Source organism: Oncorhynchus mykiss, chromosome 8 (assembly GCF_057628025.1).
Source record: "Oncorhynchus mykiss isolate SJ-2025 chromosome 8, ASM5762802v1, whole genome shotgun sequence".
Lineage (NCBI taxonomy): Eukaryota > Metazoa > Chordata > Actinopteri > Salmoniformes > Salmonidae > Oncorhynchus > Oncorhynchus mykiss.
In genome coordinates, this window is record NC_143029.1 from 40,144,220 (window position 1) to 40,162,637 (window position 18,418).

General features: G+C 41.8%; 1 protein-coding gene and 1 long non-coding RNA gene across 5 annotated transcripts in view; one reads left to right on the forward strand and one right to left on the reverse strand.

Annotated features, from left to right (window-relative positions):
* The window catches only part of LOC110529898 (SAM and SH3 domain-containing protein 1), a 333,014-nt gene that overhangs the window by 175,928 nt on the left and 138,668 nt on the right, over positions 1 to 18,418 (forward strand). Inside the window, exon 1 of one of the 4 annotated variants that reach the window (XM_036985461.2) lies at positions 7,798 to 8,504. The exons of 2 other annotated variants lie outside the window; for them this stretch is intronic. The gene's annotated coding sequence lies outside the window, so the exon portion shown is untranslated. Of the gene's footprint in view, positions 1 to 7,797; positions 8,505 to 18,418 lie in introns of those variants that run through there. One more of the 4 variants, XM_090243418.1, reaches the window with a different exon arrangement.
* Positions 9,953 to 14,875, reverse strand: LOC149981650 (uncharacterized). Its single transcript, XR_016497787.1, has 2 exons — positions 14,571 to 14,875; positions 9,953 to 14,202 (listed from the first exon to the last, which is right to left on the reverse strand). It is a non-coding gene; the product is annotated as an uncharacterized LOC149981650 (long non-coding RNA).

Sequence of the window (18,418 nt, forward strand, 5' to 3'; positions counted from 1 at the left end):
CTGCAACATCCTCCAGCATGACCGGTTTGGCGGAGGGTCAGTTATGGTGTGGGGTGGCATTTCTTTGTGGGGCCGCACAGCCCTCCATGTGCTCGCCAGAGGTAGCCTGACTGCCATTAGGTACTGAGATGAGATCCTCAGACCCCTTGTGAGACCATATGCTGGTGCGGTTGGTCCTGGGTTCCTCCTAATGCACGACAATGCTAGACCTCATGTGGCTGGAGTGTGTCAGCAGTTCCTGCAAGAGGAAGGCATTGATGCTATGGACTGGCCCGCCCGTTCCCCAGACCTGAATCAAATTGAGCACATCTGGGACATCATGTCTCGCTCCATCCACCAACACCACGTTGCACCACAGACTGTCCAGGAGTTGGCGGATGCTTTAGTCCATGTCTGGGAGGAGATCCCTCAGGAGACCATCCGTCACCTCATCAGGAGCATGCCCAGGCGTTGTAGGAAGTTCATACAGGCACGTGGAGGCCAGACACACTACTGAGCCTCATTTTGACTTGTTTTAAGGACATTACATCAAAGTTGGATCAGCCTGTAGTGTGGTTTTCCACTTTAATTTTGAGTGTGACTCCAAATCCAGACCTCCATGGGTTGATAATTTTTGTGTGATTTTGTTGTCAGCACATTCAACTATGTAAAGAAAAAAGTATTTAATAAGAATATTTCATTCATTCAGATCTAGGATGTGTTATTTTAGTGTTTATTTTTTTGAGCAGTGTATATATATCCCTCCATCTCACTCTCTCTTTCTATATATATCCCTCCATCTCACTCTCTCTCTATATATATATATATCTTACTCTCTCTCTATATATATATATCCCTCCATCTCACTCTCTCTCTATATATATATCCCTCCATCTCACTCTCTCTCTCTGTATATATATATCCCTCCATCTCACTCTCTCTCTATATATATATATATCTTCCTCTCTCTATATATATATATCCCTCCATCTCACTCTCTCGCTATATATATATCCCTCAATCTCACTCTCTCTCTATATATATATCCCTCCATCTCACTCTCTCTATATATATATATCCCTCCATCTCACTCTCTTTCTATATATATATATATATATCCCTCCATCTCACGCTCTCTATATATATATATATATCCCTCCATCTCACTCTCTCTCTATATATATATATATCTTACTCTCTCTCTCTATATATACATATATCACTCTCTCTCTATATATATATATATCCCTCCATCTCACTCTCTCTCTATATATATATATTTTACTCTCTCTATATATATATATCTTACTCTCTCTGCTCATTTCCCAGTCCTAGTTAACAGGTGGCGGAGGGAGCCCTGTTTCTGTCTCACCTTGTCTGTGTGTGTGTGCGTTGGTCAGACTCAAGTGGTAATGATCAGTATTCAGTACCAGTCTCTGGTCATTGTCCAGTCTGGACAGCATGTTGGCCCTATAGACCCCGGAAGGATCTTCCAACCAGCAACCACTGCATGCCTGACTCCCTGTCTGCTAGCTGGGTTGCAGTGTCCTAATGTGAAATGCCTATTCACTCAATGAGGGTAATGAAACACACACTGACACACACACACACACGAACACACACACACACACACACACACACACCTTTGTCCGTTGCGGTCTCTCCATAGATGGATAGAGAGAGGTTAGTTTATGAAACATGTACTTGTGTTCAAATCAAATCAAATGTATTTATAAAGCCCGTCTTACATCAGCTGATGTCACAAAGTGCTGTACAGAAACCCAGCCTAAAACACCAAACAGCAAGCAATGCAGGTGTAGAAGCACGGTGGCTAGGAAACTCCCTAGAAAGGCTAGAACTTAGGAAGAAACCTAGAGAGGATCCAGGCTCTGAGGGGTGGCCAGTCTTCTTCTGGCTGTGCCGGGTGGAGATTATAAACCTAGAGAGGATCCAGGCTATGAGGGGTGGCCAGTCCTCCTCTGGCTGTTCCGGGTGGAGATTATAACAGAACATGGCCAAGATGTTGAAATGTTGTTTGTTTTTATTTGTCTGCACTGGCTGATTGTTCGTCTCAGGATGAACGTCTGGTTCTCTGTGCTAAAAATAATCAAGTGTCATTTTACAATCTGTTGAATGGCTGGATGGAGTGAGTACCTGATGAGTTTGTGACACAGTAGTGTCTATAGCAGCCTCTGGGCAAAGCAAATTCTAAAATTCCACTATTACTGAGGAGAGAGATATGCCGCTAGGTGTCTTTTCACAGTCCCCAGGTCCAGAACAAATTCAAGGTAATGTACAGTATTATACAGAGCAATGATTGCATAGAACTCCCTTCCATTTCATATAGCGGAAGTGAGCAGCAAACCTGGTTTAAAAAAAGTAAAACAACACGTGACCTACTTTTTGTGTGTATGTACTGACATGTATGTGTAACTGATAGATGCACACACACACACACACACACACACACACACACACACACACACACACACACACACACACACACACACACACACTACATGTTAATGTTTAGAAATGTCTGTCAATTGTAAAGTCTCTTATCTATCATCTCTTTTTCGTTATGTGTCGGACCCCAGTAAGACTAGCTATCACCATTGGCGTCGGCTATTGGGGATCCTGATAAAAATGTAAAAGAGACAGCGATGATAGAGGATGAAGGACTTTTGGAAGATTGATCCTTTTACCTAATAGTGGATCTGGAATTTGACTTAGAGAATCATATTTATTTCATGGATTACGTTGTCTCCCTTTATGCAAAAGTATGCTGCCTGGCAGAGAGAGTGTTGTCTCGCAATCTGGCACCAAAATGAAAGGCGATTTTACATGTACACTGTATTTCCCAGCGCTCCAGTAATTTGGGGCTCATTTAAAACAGGCAGGGCGTGAACAGCTTGGAACTACATGCTCTAAATGCCTCAGAGCTGTCAGTTGTGGTAGCCAATGTTCCCTCGAAGCTGCACAGCTCCTTCAGGACTGCCATGCAGAAATATCAGCCCACAGAGAGATTGAACTTCACTCAACTTTCTAGATTAGTGGTCACAAACCGGTCGATCGGGATCACTTTGTATTCAGCACTTTTACAAGCCTTAGAATGGCCTTTTTCCTATTTCAACTCAGCGCGACAACAAGCACTGCAGCAGTATTGAATGAGTAGGAAGGTGTACCTATAGGCTTTGTGTTATTATTAGCGGCTTGGGTCTTTTTTTTTAAATTAAGGAATATTTTACTTTTTCTGTTCATAGGAGTGACGACATGAATTTCTGCATGAGGCAGAAATCTGGAAGACGGTGTCCCTTTTTGGTCAGTGTCAGTGGAGGAAAAGGGAGAGCTGAGGGCTGTTGAGAGATGGACCCTCAGTCTGCTCAGTCTGCTGCTCTCTCCCTCCGCTGAGAAAATAAAAATAAAAAGCGAAATAGTTAAATGTATCCTCACTCAGCTGTGATTCACAAGTAATACAACAGCGTGATCTACATCAAATTTTGAAATATATATATTTTTAAATGGCCTGAACAACAATGCATTGGCAGGGCAATTCAAGCAAAGCCAATGTGGGGTGATAATGTATTAGGCCTATAGCTTACTGCACAAACATCATTGCTACAGTACTGTTTTTAATTATACTTTTTTTAAAGTCATATTAAAAAAACAATATGAGCTGTAAATCTCAGCTTGCATTTTGACTCAAAGTGATCTTGACTCAGAAAAGGTTGGTGACCACTGTTCTAGAGTTTTCCCTGTTAACACTATCAACGTTTCCCTTTACTGTGACAAAATTGATCGAATCAATGCAATAGTAGCTACTGTCAATACAACGTACCGAAACATCATGAACAATGCAAGAGATTTTGTTTTATGCAGAACGCATCGGAGTAGGAATCTATTGCATTGACATGCACGACTCAGCCCGTACTCTACACAGACCGGTGCTGCATAAACTATCAGAGCTGCAATAGGCCAATATGCAAATAGACAGTTGCCATAGATGGATCTGTGCCATTTACTTTGAACTGGACTGTGTTTACAGCATGACGGGTCGAGAGTAGCTGCGCTTGTTGTAAGATCAAAGCGAGAGCTGCATGTAGCCACATGTGCACATTTTGTTCATATCCTTTGCTAGTTAGTGAGTTATAGATTATTGTAGTCAGCAGTAGGGGAGTGATTGCTTCCTACAAGTGCACAAAACATATACATTTCTAGACATCTTTGAAAAGCGAGTCAGGTAAATAGCTTTTTTTTAGACAGACTTGAATAAGCTAAGTAGCTAAAAGGCAGAGGGTAGCCTCATTTGTCTGATTATCTGGAATAATAATGCATTTTATTTTGTAAAGTGGTTTCTTGCATCAAACAACACAATATTCTCAGTCACTTCCCTGTCTGACTAACAAGTGGATGAACAGGTTAATGTCAAGCCCTGCATGTTTATTTCAAAAGTCTCATGGAATGCAGGCCTAAATGAAACACCACACATTGTCTGCTACTGTAGGCTGAATGATAGAACAGCTATTTCCATGTTAAAATGTTATGGGATGCATTTTCTCCATTGTTTTTGATGGTAGTCCACTCTGTTATGCCTACATTATGATCAAATAGCCACAGTAGCCTACATGGTCACTGTTAAAAGTGGAACTTAAAGTGAGCACAGCCTAAGTGTTCACAGTAAACACATGCTGGATGTGAAACCGAATTTTCACAATTTTGAAGTTTGCACTCAGCAGACCTGAAATGTGCTCAGTGCCAAAAATGTTATTGAGGGAACTTTGGTTGTAGCTACAGTCAATGTTTTCTCTCTGCTATACATGGGCATTTCAGTGCTTTGCCCTGTCAACATAGTAATTCATCCACGTCTCTTAACCTCTGACCTATTTATTTAAGCCAGCAGACCAAGTCTAGCAAGAGTATTTATCTGGTGCGTCTCTGTTCTTTTGAAGTCTCAGGCTAATTTTTTGAATCATCACAGGAAGCTTTTAAAATAGCAGCTGGTTATAGTGAAATGTTTTTATGTGTCTGGCCGTGTGGGGATCATCCAAGTCCAGACTGTGTATAATTATTTTGTTCAGGAGTCAGTGTGTTTGACCTTGCGTCCATCTGAATTTATATCCTTTTCCTGGATTAGAATATGAATGATAGAGTCTGGATACACAGGCTTTCATTATGTATGGTAAAGGTTTGTGTGAATTGGTTTGTGTGACAACCCATGCTATGATTATTCCTAATTCATGTGAGGGGGTGGTTGGGTGCAGTGGTGGAAAAAGTACTCAATTGTCATACTTGAGTAAAAGTAAAGATACCTTAACAGAAAATTCCTTAAGTCAAAGTGAAAGTCACCCAGTAAAATACTACTTGAGTAAAAGTCTAAAAGTATTTGGTTTTAAATATACTTAAGTATCAAAAGTAAATGTATTTGCTAAAATATACTTTGCTTAATATTCTATTAAGCAAACCAGACAGCACAATTTTCTTGTTTCAATTATTTACGGATAGCCAGGGTCACACTCCAACACTCAGACATAATTTAAAAACAAAGCATTTGCGTTTAGTGAGTCCGCCAGATCAGAGGCAGTAGGGATGACCTGTTCTCTTGATAAGTGTGCAAATTGGACCGTTTTCTAACCTGCTAAGCATTCAAAATGTACTTTTGGGTGTCAGGGAAAATGTATGGAGTAAAAAGTACTGAATTTTCTTTAGGAATGTAGGGAAGTAAAAGTAAAAGTTGTAAAAAAAATATAAATAGTAAAGTACAGATACCCCCAAAAAGTACTTAAGTAGTAATTTGAAGTATTTTTTGCTTAAGTACTTTTCACCACTGGTTGGGTGAGTGTATCAGAAATAGCCTCATAAGGTTATTAATCAAATAGCTCAAAATATTGACTGGACCTTTACATACACACAGGGTATGCTGTTTTCCAACCACTTAAATGTGTTACCCACAGTCGTGCATTTGTGAGTTGCTTTTTGAAATATTTGCCATTAGACAGCTTTTTATTGACTGTGTGTAAATGTTGTGAAAGCTGGTCTAGCTGGTCTAAACAGGATGCAGCATAGTTGGGTCATTACCATTCAAAACAATGCATTCTAAAATTAATCACATTCACGCCAGGTACGCACGCCTTTGGTGAGTTTAGGCTTTAACTGTCCCATATCACTGCAACAGTTCTAGTCTCCACAACCATACAATTAGGAATTAGAATACTAATTGAATTAGACATTTGATAGGATCTCTACAGTATGTCCACAAGTGTGCAATATGATATCACTGCTGTATATGACATTACTGCTGTATATGACATCACTGCTGTATATGACATTACTGCTGTATATGACAGTACTGCTGTATATGACATAACTGCTGTATATGACATTACTGCTGTATATGACATCACTGCTGTATATGACATAACTGCTGTATATGACATAACTGCTGTATATGACATCACTGCTGTATATGACATTACTGATGTATATGACAATACTGCTGTATATGACATCACTGCTGTATATGACATTACTGCTGTATATGACAGTACTGCTGTATATGACATAACTGCTGTATATGACATTACTGCTGTATATGACATCACTGCTGTATATGACATAACTGCTGTATATGACAATACTGCTGTATATGACATCACTGCTGTATATGACATAACTGCTGTATATGACAATACTGCTGTATATGACATCACTGCTGTATATGACATTACTGCTGTATATGACATCACTGCTGTATATGAAATGACTGATGTATATGCCATTACTGCTGAATATGACAATACTGCTGTATATGACATTACTGCTCTATATGACATTACTGCTGAATATGACATTACTGCTGAATATGACATTACTGCTGAATATGACATTACTGCTGTATATTATATTTCTCCTGTATATGACATTACTGCTGTATATGATATTACTCCTGTATATGACATCACTGCTGTATATTACATTACTGCTGTATATGACATTACTGCTGTATATGACATTACTGCTGTATATGATATTACTGCTGTATATGATATTACTCCTGTATATGACATCACTGCTATATATGACATCACTGCTGTATATTACATTACTTCTGTATATGACATTACTGCTGTATATGACATCACTGATGTATATGAAATTACTGATGTATATGACATCACTGCTGTATATGAAATTACTGATGTATATGACATTACTGCTGATTTTGACATCACTGCTGAATATGACATTACTGATGTATATGACATTACTGCTATATATGACATTACTGCTATATATGACATCACTGCTGTATATGAAATGACTGATGTATATGACATTACTGCTGTATATGACATTACTGCTGTATATGACATCACTTCTGCAGTTCTTGTCTCCACAACCATAGAAATCGAAAGAATTTCATCATATTTCCATGCCCACAACTGTCCCATGTGACCTCACTGCTGTGGTGGATTGTGGGTGCTTATGCCTGTCAGCAAGTCTGTTTGACTCTGTAAGCCCCATCCCTCCCTTGGGGTTCATGAGAAGAAGAACAGGGAGGGCTTGTTCCCTGTCTGTTCCCCATTGCCCTCTGTCTCTTTCCCCTTCTCTTTCGCTCATTTCCTGCCTCCCACGGCTCTAGGGTGTTGTCAGGCCCTCTATCGTTGCAAAGCAGAATGATGTTTTATTTCTTCTTCTCCTCCCGATTTAACGTTGAAAAACCCCAACCTCACTGAGTGACTCATTTAAATAATAGTTGCTTTTCAGCTGTATCGAGTTACTTTTTCCCTCTCTTCTCCCCCTCTTCTTCTTCCGTTCCCTGTATGAAGGCCATTTTTAAATGAGGGCCTTTCTCAGAGGAGAGAGGGAGTAAGGGAGAGAGAAAGCAAGAGGAGAGTGAGAAGGAGGGAAAGAGAGGGAACTTGAGAGAGAGAGAGTTGAAGAGTTGGAAGAAAGAATTTGAAGAGCCCTGTAATTTGGTCTTGATCTTCACGACCATGACAGACAAATGACTCAATATGAGTTTGCGGCAGGCACGCAGGCAGCCCGTCAGCTCCTAGCACACAGCAGCCAGCTGGGCTGGTCGTGGGGGCTGGCCCGGGATCAGTTTTGAGTTTTTAGGTGGGGCTCCTCTTTCTATGTTACAACAGGAATACGCCAGTCATACTTACCAAACCGGTCCCACTCTGGGCTTGCAGCTGTGAGAGAAAGAGGGAGGAAGAGAGAGAGAGAGAGAGAGCACGAGAGCGACAGAGCGACAGAGCGAGGTGAGGAGATATACAGTGTGGGTAAAGACACAGAGAAAGGGAGCCCCCTCCCACCCCTTGAGTAGATCAGATCTGTGCTTCATGACTGAACCTCTGTTCCTCTGCTGCTCTGTTCTGCTGCTCCGCCAAGCCATGCATTGTCCCCTAGCCTACTGCACTCTACTTGTTGCTCCCGCTCTGAGAGAGGCGAACACGGCAAGCAGTGCAGTTACGGACCATTTCCTCTGAAACACTTGGACTGTCCGTGGCTCTGTTATCGCGGTGAGTACTTGTACCCTGTTTGTGAGGTTCCTACATTTCATTCTCCAGGAAGATTTTCTCTGTTCTTTTATTTATTTGTATTTGTCAACGATTTCAATGTTTTGGAAGAGTTGTGAACCAAGTGAAAGAGAAGTCACCAGAGTTGAATTACTGTGAAGACTCGTATTGAAACAGACAGAGAAATTGTAGCTTTAGACAGGGGTTTCATGGAGAGTGTAACCGATTTCAGAGTGGGTTGGCTTGGGAGAGCTGGTGTGTTAACTGAAACTCTGTGAAGCATGCCTCTGCATTCTGACTGACTGATGCTGCTGAGTCACGATGCTAGCTGATCCTCACTGCACGGCCTCATGCTGGGTGCGTGTGTGCCTCCTGGTGCTTGCCTGTCTGTGTGTGAATGTATGTGTGTGTGTTTGTGTTTGTGTTTATATGTGTTTGTGTTTGGCTCCACTAGCCACAATTAGCCCTTTGCTCCTTGGTGCTCCAGTACATGACAGTGTGAGCGGTGCCTCAGATCTCTTCTCTGGAGCCAAATAGGCAGAGAGAGGGATGAAGAGAGAGAGAGGGAGAATGGATCAGGCTTTATTACTATTTATCGTCGGCCTCTCAAGCCTCTATTGATTTCCTTTTCCTGGGCCATTGACCGAGAACAAAAGCCTCACACCAAGCCAAATAAAGAACCCTGCTAAATCTCAATGCATTCAGCCTCACGGCTGTTTATTGATCTCTTCTTCCCCCGGACAAGCACACACACAGACAACACAGAAACAAGCACGCACTTACACGGCCAGTCCTTGTTCAGTGTGTGTTTAGAGGTGAGGGGCTTTGACAAAGATCTATGTTGCTGAGGGAGTGTAGAGCTCTATATTGTATTTCCCTCTCTCCCTCTCTTCCTGTCCGGGCCTCTGGGGTCAACATCTGGAGCAGCAGCCAGCTAACAAGAAACAAGGGAACAGAGGGAGTGAGGAGAATGAGTGATAGAGGAGGGGAAGGAGGTATGGAGCCAAGGGCCTCCCAGGGTACCTCCCTTAGAAGGCCTGCTGTTTTGTTTTGTATTGTTCATGCTTGGACTTTCTTAGTACATGGATGAAGCTATCCGCGGGCGGGGGGGGGGGTCAAAAATGTACAGAAAAAAGTTGACTAAAATCATTCCTGGCGGCTGCCATCCTGCACATCTTTCTCTCACTTTAAGAAAGCAGAGAGTAGAGACAGTGCCAGACAGTTTGCTTTGCCAGTCGGCCGTTTAGGCAGTGCGCCGATTGCTTTGAATTTGATGTCGGCATTGTTTTATGCACCGGTTACTTCCACGTTGATGTCGGCATCCAATAGGCTCTCCCCCTAAAGTAAATTGAATAAAATGTGCCAAAATCTGCTATATAATTACTTGTGCCTATACACAAATCCATACAATTGTTGTAGATATTCTTACACAGGGACACTCGAAGTCAATCTCAATGTGAATAATTGTTTATTGTCAACGCACTGGAGAGGTTCCAACCAACTCAATGCACCATAGTACACATGTCAATCAGGCGCTCTGCTTGGTGCAGTCCCGGCAGTTCTCTTATATATGGCTATACACAGACATCATATAATTGCATGATTTAGCAGAGTTCATTCATCATTAACGTTTTGTTTCATTCATGTGACCTTGAAACTGAGATATCTTTCGTTCTCAAAACAAGGTCTGGGCGTACTGCCAAATCACAGATACTGATAGTGAGGATTGGTTCAGTCAGTCACTTGCATGAACACATAAATTGGCTTATAGAACAGCACATGAATAGAACACAGAGATGAGTTATAAGAAAAGCACTAACATTAAAATTCCCACCACACGGTCATTCATAATAGTACACCAGGGAGCACGATTTGGCCACATAAGATCATTAGCTTCTTTGAAAAAATTAACTCTGGATTGTTTTAAGCATGAAATGTAGGGCAGCGCACGCGGCAAGTAGCCTACCAAATAGCTGATTGTTGAGTTGAAAAGCAGTTAGGCCATGTGTACTGAACAAAAATATAAATACAACAAGCAACAATTTCAAAGATTTTGCTGAGTTACAGTTCATATAAGGAAATCAGTCAATGGAAAACTAAACTCATTAGGCCCTAATCTACGGATTTCACCACATGACTGGGCAAGGGTGCAGCCATGGCCCACCCATTTGGCAACCAGGCCCACCCACTGCGGAGCCAGGCCCAACCAATCAGAATGAATTTTTCCCCACAAATGGGCTTTATTGCAGACAGACATTTGTGCGTATTGAACATTTCTGGGCTTTTTTTTTTCAGCTCATGAAACGTGGTACGAACACTTTATATGTTGCATTTACATTTTTGTTGAGTATATTCCATTGAGTTCATTTCAACACAATTTTTTCAAGTGAGGAGAATAACATGTTTTCACCCCACATGTGAAAATCTCACTTTCACGTGTGGAATTCCAAGTTTGCGCGTGAAAATCTAACTCTCACGAGGGACCGCATTAAAACACTCAAACGTGAAAATCGAATGTGCAGTTTTGCTACTTTTATATGTGAAAATCTAACTAACATGTGGATTTGCAAGTTTTACACGTGGACCTGAAATAGTGTCATCCTCACATTTGAAAAGGTGATGTTATTAACATGTTGCATCAGCAATGTGGAATTGAAAACTCTGTATTTCCATTCTGTAAAAAGGTAACTTAGCCTACCTGAGTATAATAATTCAAGTGCGTTATAAATAATAATGTCTTATTTCTGAGCCATCAATTGCCGTCCTCCACGGTGTTGCATTGATATACATGTGTACTTAGCACTACCACTAGGGAGAGGCATTCGGAGTGTTCCTGCTGCAGGCCAGCGCCTCACTTCTTCGTACGTTTGTCCGTGATCGTTGGAAGAAGGCCAGTGAAAAGAACAGAGAAGCTAGCTCTCCTTGTCTCCTCTGTTTACTGCCTTGTACGCATGGTTACATTTTCAAAATCTAGAAATAACATGTTCAACTAAACTGTGTTGAAGTTCTGGTAATTGTGATGTATAATATAATTGTTTTGACTGAGTGAAAAGCAAGTGATATTTTCCCATTTAGTACATTAGCGTAGCCAACTTTTGTATGCAAGTTAATGAGAACAAGATGGTGTTTCAGATTGTTTTTATTATAAATGTTGGTGCTCTGAAATTGTTTTCTTTCTACAAATGACGGTTTATATGTGTGTTTCCATGTGTACATATGAACCACGCTAATGATATGTATTTTCAAAGTTTACTTTTGCTGAAATTTGTATCTAATAGTCGCATGTTAATTGCTAACATGGCCAAAACTATGTGGACACCCGGTCAAATTAGTGGATTTGGCTATTTCAGTCACAACAGCTGCTGACAGATGTATAAAATTGAGCACACAGCCATGCAATCTCCATAGACAAACATTGGCAGTAGAATGGCCGTACTGAAGAGCTCAGTGACTTTCAACATGGCACGTCATTGGATGCCACCTTTCCAACAAGTCAGTTCGTCAAATTTCTGCCCTGCTAGAGCTGCCCCGGTCAACTGTAAGTGCTGTTATTGTGAAGGGGAAACGTCTAGGAACAACAACGGCTCAGCAGTAAGGTGCTAGGCCACACAAGCTCACAGAAAGGGACCACCAAATGCTGAAGCGCGTAGCGCGTAGCGCGTAAAAATTGTCTGTCCTCGGTTGCAACACTCACTACCGAGTTCCAACCTGCCTCTGGAAGCAACGTCAGCACAATATCTGTTCGTCGGGAGCTACATGAAAATGGGTTTCCATGGTCGAGCAGCCCCACACAAGCCTAAGATCACCATACGCAATGCCAAGCGTAGGCTGGAGTGTTGTAAAGCTTGCCGCCATTGGACTATGGAGCAGGAAACACGTTGTCTGGAGTGATGAGGAGTGATGAGTCACACTTCACCATCTGGCAGTCCAACAGATTAATCTGGGTTTGGCGGATGCCAAGAGAATACTACAGTACCTTCCGCAATGCATAGTGCGAACTGTAAAGTTTGGTGGAGGAGGAATAAGGGTCTGGGACTGCTTTTCATGGTTCTGGCTAGGCCCCTTAGTTCCAGTGAAGGGAAATCTTAACGCTACAGCATACAATGACATTCTAGATGGTAATATGCTTTCAACTTTGTGGCAACAGTTTGGGGAAGGCCCTTCTCTGTTTCAGCATGACAATACGCCCATGCACAAAGCGAGGTCAATACAGAAATGTTTTGTCGAGAACTTGACTGGCCTGCACAAAGCCCTGACCTCAACTCCATGGGAGAATTGTAACGCCGACTGCGAGCCAGACCTAATCCTACAACATCTGTGCACGACCTCAGTAATGCTCTTGTGCCTGAATGGAAGCAAATCCCTGTGGCAATGTTACAACATCTAGTGGAAAGCCTTCGCAGAAGAGTGGAGGCTGTTATAGCAGCAAAGGGGGGGACCAACTACATATTAATGCCCATGATTTTGGAATGAGATTTTCAAAGAGCAGGTGTCCACATACTTTTGGTATGTCAAGTGTTCATAACAGATGAGACCACCACTAATCTTGGCCACTGTTGTTGTTTCTGTTTCCGTGGTTACGCCAGTCTGACCGTACAGCTCCACTTTTGGCCATGTAGTGTACTTTTCTACAAAGAGATAGTTTTGAATTAGGGCTCTGTCAGAGTTAATCAGTTAACTCGAGTTAACTATTTGCAATTTTAAGTGCACAATAATGTGTTGTTGTTATGATGAATTGCATTGTCTGAAAGCGTTCACTAGATACATCCAACATGCACAATCTTTACAGAGATAAATGTATAATACATATACTACACATTGGAAGAGAAACCCAGTGTCGGCGTGCTTGGTCTAATGGTCAGGACATTAGTTTCTCCCATGGGAGACCAGGGTTGTATAATCCCACTGGTTACAAAAGAAAGCACACATGAAAGTTTCAATATCACATGTGAAATGTCGGGAAACCAAATCTGAGTCGTGAAAAATCCATGTAAGACATCAAACGTGTCTGAAAACCCGGTCTGACTTGTGAAAATGTCATGTGTTTTTGCCACGTGAAAAATGAACATGCTAAACGTCACACGTGTCTGAAAACCACATCTGACTCGTGAAAAATGCATACAAATTCCGCATTGTTCACACGTGTGTTCATACGTGTTTTTTTACGTAACTTTTCCCCCCCAAAAAATATTTTTCAAACAGAATGGAATCTATTAATGCATAGATAGGGATTCCAGTGTAGAGCCTGGGTGCTGTAAGCTTCGTCTCTCTAATACTGTGCTCTGTGCCAGGCAGCCCAGCTCTGTTTAACCAGTGGTATAAAGTATTTAACTAATACTTAACCTTTCTGATCTCCCCATCCCGGATCCGGGTTCGTGAATACAGACTCAAGCTCATTACCATAACGCAACGTTAACTATTCATGAAAATCGCAAATGAAATGAAATAAATATGCCATCTCTCAAGCTTAGCCTTTTGTTAACAACACTGTCATCTCAGATTTTCAAAATATGCTTCTCAACCATTGCAAAACAAGCATTTGTGTAACAGTATTGATGGCTAACGTAGCATTTAGCATTAGCATTCAGCTGGCAACATTTACACAAAAAAACAGAAAAGCATTCAAAAAAATCATTTACCTTTGAAGAACTTCAGATGTTTTCAATGAGGAGACTCTCAGATAGCAAATGTTCAGTTTTTCCTGAAAGATTATTTGTTTAGGACAAATCGCTCCGTTTTCTGCGTCACGTTTAGCTATGAAAAAACCCCTGTATCCAGGATTGTGTAAATCTATCAGCAAGCTCATTAGCATAACACAACGTTAACTATTTATGAAAATCGCAAATGAAATGAAATAAATATGCCATCTCTCAAGCTTAGCCTTTTGTAAACAACACTGTCATCTCAGATTTTCAAAATATGCTTCTCAACCATAGGAAAACAATCATTTGTGTAAAAGTAGCTAGCTAGAGTTAGCATTTCGCGTTAGCATTTAGCGTTAGCATTAGCGTTAGCATCCAGCACGCAACATTAACAAAAACATAAAAGCCTTCAAATAAAATCATTTACCTTTGAAGAACTTCTGATGTTTTCAATGAGGATACTCTCAGTTAGATAGCAGATGCTCAGTTTTTCCAAAAAGATTCCTTGTGTATTAGAAATAGCTCCGTTTTATACATCACATTTGGCTACCAAAAAAAATCCATAAATTCAGTCCTCAAAACGCAAACTTTTTTCCAAATTAACTCCATAATATCGACTGAAAACATGGCAAACGTTTTTTAGAATCAAGCCTCAAGGTGTTTTTCACATATCTCTTCATTGATACATCGTTCTTGGACACATGCTTTCTCTCCTGAATCCCAGGAGAAAATGACCGCACCTGAAGATTACGCACAAATTTAGACAAAGGACACCGGGCGGACCTCTGGAAAATGTAGTCTCTTATGGCCAATCTTCCAATGATATGCCTACAAATACGTCACAATGCTGCTAAGACCTTGGGCGAACGACAGAAAGTGTAGGCTCATTCCTTGCGCAATCACAGCCATATAAGGAGAGAATGGAAAACAGAGCTTCAGAAATTCTGCTAATTCCTGGGTGATGCATCATCTTGGTTTCGCCTGTAGAATGAGTTCTGGGGCACTTACAGACAAAATCTTTGCAGATTCTGAAACTTCAGAGTGTTTTCTTTCCAAAACTGAATATGCATAGTCGAGCATCTTTTCGTGACAAAATATCGCGCTTAAAACGGGAACGTTTTTTATCCAAAAATGAAATAGCGCCCCTAGAGCTCTAAGAGGTTAAGTCATTTTTTGGGGGTATCTGTACTTTACTTTCCTATTTATATTTTTGACAACTTTTACTTTTACTTCACTACATTCCTAAAGAAAAGTATGTACTTTTTACTCCATACATTTTCCCTTTCAGTTTTACTTGTAATTTTCTATTAAGATATCTTAACTTTTACTCAAGTATGACAATTGGGTACTTTTTCCACCACTGTGTATAACTATATACCCGCTGGTCTGTGCCAGGCCAGGGCACATCCCCACCGCCCCACACTACCAACAGGGGGGGATGGATGACATCACCAGCTGTCACGTTTGGCGTGTCCTGCCTGGACATCCAGATTTACAGAGGAAGTGAGAAAACCTTCATGACATCTGCTGCAGCCTTACTGCTCCACAACACCACTAATCATGTCACTACACATCTGATCCCCCGGTCCTGTCTGTGGAGGAGGATGAGAGGGAGGAAGGGGCGGGAGGGGTTGAGACACTGAACACCATCCCTCATTACCTTGACACCCACATTGGGGTTGTCTAATAATGTATCTTAACAGGGCGTTGCGCCACCAAGAGCCACCAGAACAGTTTCAATGTGCCTTGGCATTAGATTCTGCAAGTGTCTGGAACTCTATTGGAAGGATGCGACACCATTCTTCCATGAGAAATGTCATAATTTGGTGTTTTGTTGATGGTGGTGGAAAACAATGTCTCAGGTGCCGCTCCAGAATGTCCCATAACTGTTCAATTGGGTAGAGGTCTGGTGACTGACACACACACACACACACACACACACACACACACACACACACACACACACACACACACACACACACACACACACTCAGACATACACACGCCTTTTACACCTCCTATGCTCCTTAGATATCTTTCAAAGTAACTGAGATCTCTTCTTCTAGTCATGGAAGCCAAAATAATGGGCAACTGTATTTTTATACATGACCCTAAGCATGATGGGATGTTAATTAATTAACTCATCTGTTTTCAATATACTGTATCCCTCATTTACTCAAGTGTTTTTTTTATTTTGGCAATTAACTTTACATATGTTACCCGCTTCTTCTCTCGATCGTTCTGCTTCCGCTTTGAGAGAGAGATTGAAATTGAATTGATATCTCACACTCCCTCTCTCTCTCTTTGAAGTGCAGCTGGTGGACCTCTCGCTCAGCCCAATGTGTGTGTGTGTGTGTGTGTGTGTGTGTGTGTGTGTGTGTGTGTGTATGTGTGTATGTGTAGTGCTTTGAGGTCAATACATTTCTGTGTCTGTTACTGAGATGTGTGTCAGTGTGTTAGTATGACTCTTCAGTACTCTAACTACTGCTCTGAGGTCAGTATGACTGTCATTGTCATGTATAGAGGTTGTTTAGGTCAGCGGTCACTCTGTCCATAGCGACACCCTGGCATTATACAGTATGATGTCATGGATGAAGTTACTGATCTAAGGTCAGTTCTCTATTAATTGGTTAAGGATTTGGGGAGGGTAAGCTGGTAAGCAGTTCTTCTGGGTAACTTCTTCCCAGATCATTGTTCCTCTTGGCCACTGCAAGAAGTGGCAGCGAGCAGATTGCAGTGTGTTGGTGTAGAGTTAGCTTGATTGCCAGTCTGTTTCTAGTCTCTTGCCAACTTCTTATGGAATTGTCATGCCATGTTTGGCCTGACAAGGCTGTTGTACAGTGTCTCTGGGGAATAAGGCTCTCTTTTGTTGTTGCTAGGGCAATAAACGCTATTCAGTAATGAGCTCAGACCCAAAAATCCCATAATGACAGCTATGGAACTGGCAACACTGTGCCATGGCCACGGCAATGGTTAGAACACAAAACACAACCCGATAGAGAACAAATCAAATCAAATCAAATGTATTTATATAGCCCTTCGTACATCAGCTGATATCTCAAAGTGCTGTACAGAAACCCAGCCTAAAACCCCAAACAGCAAGCAATGCAGGTGTAGAAGCACGATGGCTAGGAAAAACTCCCTAGAAAGGCCAAACACACATGTAGCTTTCAGTTTCTTTCTTTTCTCCCCAATTTCATGGTGTCCAATTGGTAGTTACAGTCTTGTCTCACCGCTGAAACTCGGGAGAGGCGAAGGTCGAGAGCCATGCGTCCTCCAAAACACAGCCCAACCAAGCCACACTGCTTCTTGACACAATGCCGGCTCAACCCAGAAGCCAACCACACCAATGTGTCAGAGGAAACACCGTACACCTGAAGACCGTGTCAGCGTGCATGCGCCCGGCTCCTCACAGGAGTCGCTAGAGTGCGATGGGACAAGGACATCCCGGCCGGCCAAACCCTCCCCTCCCCTACATGCATATGGCCAACTTTATACTAGTATTGTAAACATAAATACAGTCCACATCATTTAATTTCCAATATTAAATGCTACATCTCTCAAGGACATTTTTCGAAAATAAAGCCTTATTTAGTGCATCTATAAACGTTACTGACAATATACAAAAAGGATGAGTGAGTGATCATAAACCTATGGCAAACGTTTGTTTTTCCAATAGAAAACCCTTTATTCTCCTTAGGAGAGCAAAGGAACAGACAGGACTCCATCCATTCTCCTCTCTATCCATCCCTTCTTATTACAGGCCAGACACGTTTTCAGCACGGTGTCTAAAACCTGTGCTGATGTTTTTTATCTCTGACCTGTGTTTTTTCCCTTGGCTCTCTTATCTGAGCACACACCACCTCACACATACACACAGACACACACCTCTGAGCAGTCAGACATCCATCACTGTCATACCGTTATTGTGCACATGCTTCAAGACAGATTACTGGAGAACCAGCAGACATGTGCGCAAACACACACACACACATTCACACTCTTTCTTTTTGTGTCTTAACGAACGTTCCACAGGTGCATGTTTGTAATGTCTCTCGTCGAAAGGCATGGACCAAAGTGCAGCGTGGTAGGTAGGTGTTCATGATCATTTATTCCTCAAAAACACTCGAACAAAATAACAAAGACAAAAACCGAAATAGTTCTGTCAGGTGCAGTACACACCCCCCCCCCCCCCCCCCCCCCCAAAGGTGCGGACTCCGGCCGCAAAACCTGACTCTAAAGGGGAGGGTCAGGGTGGGGCATCTCTTACGGCGG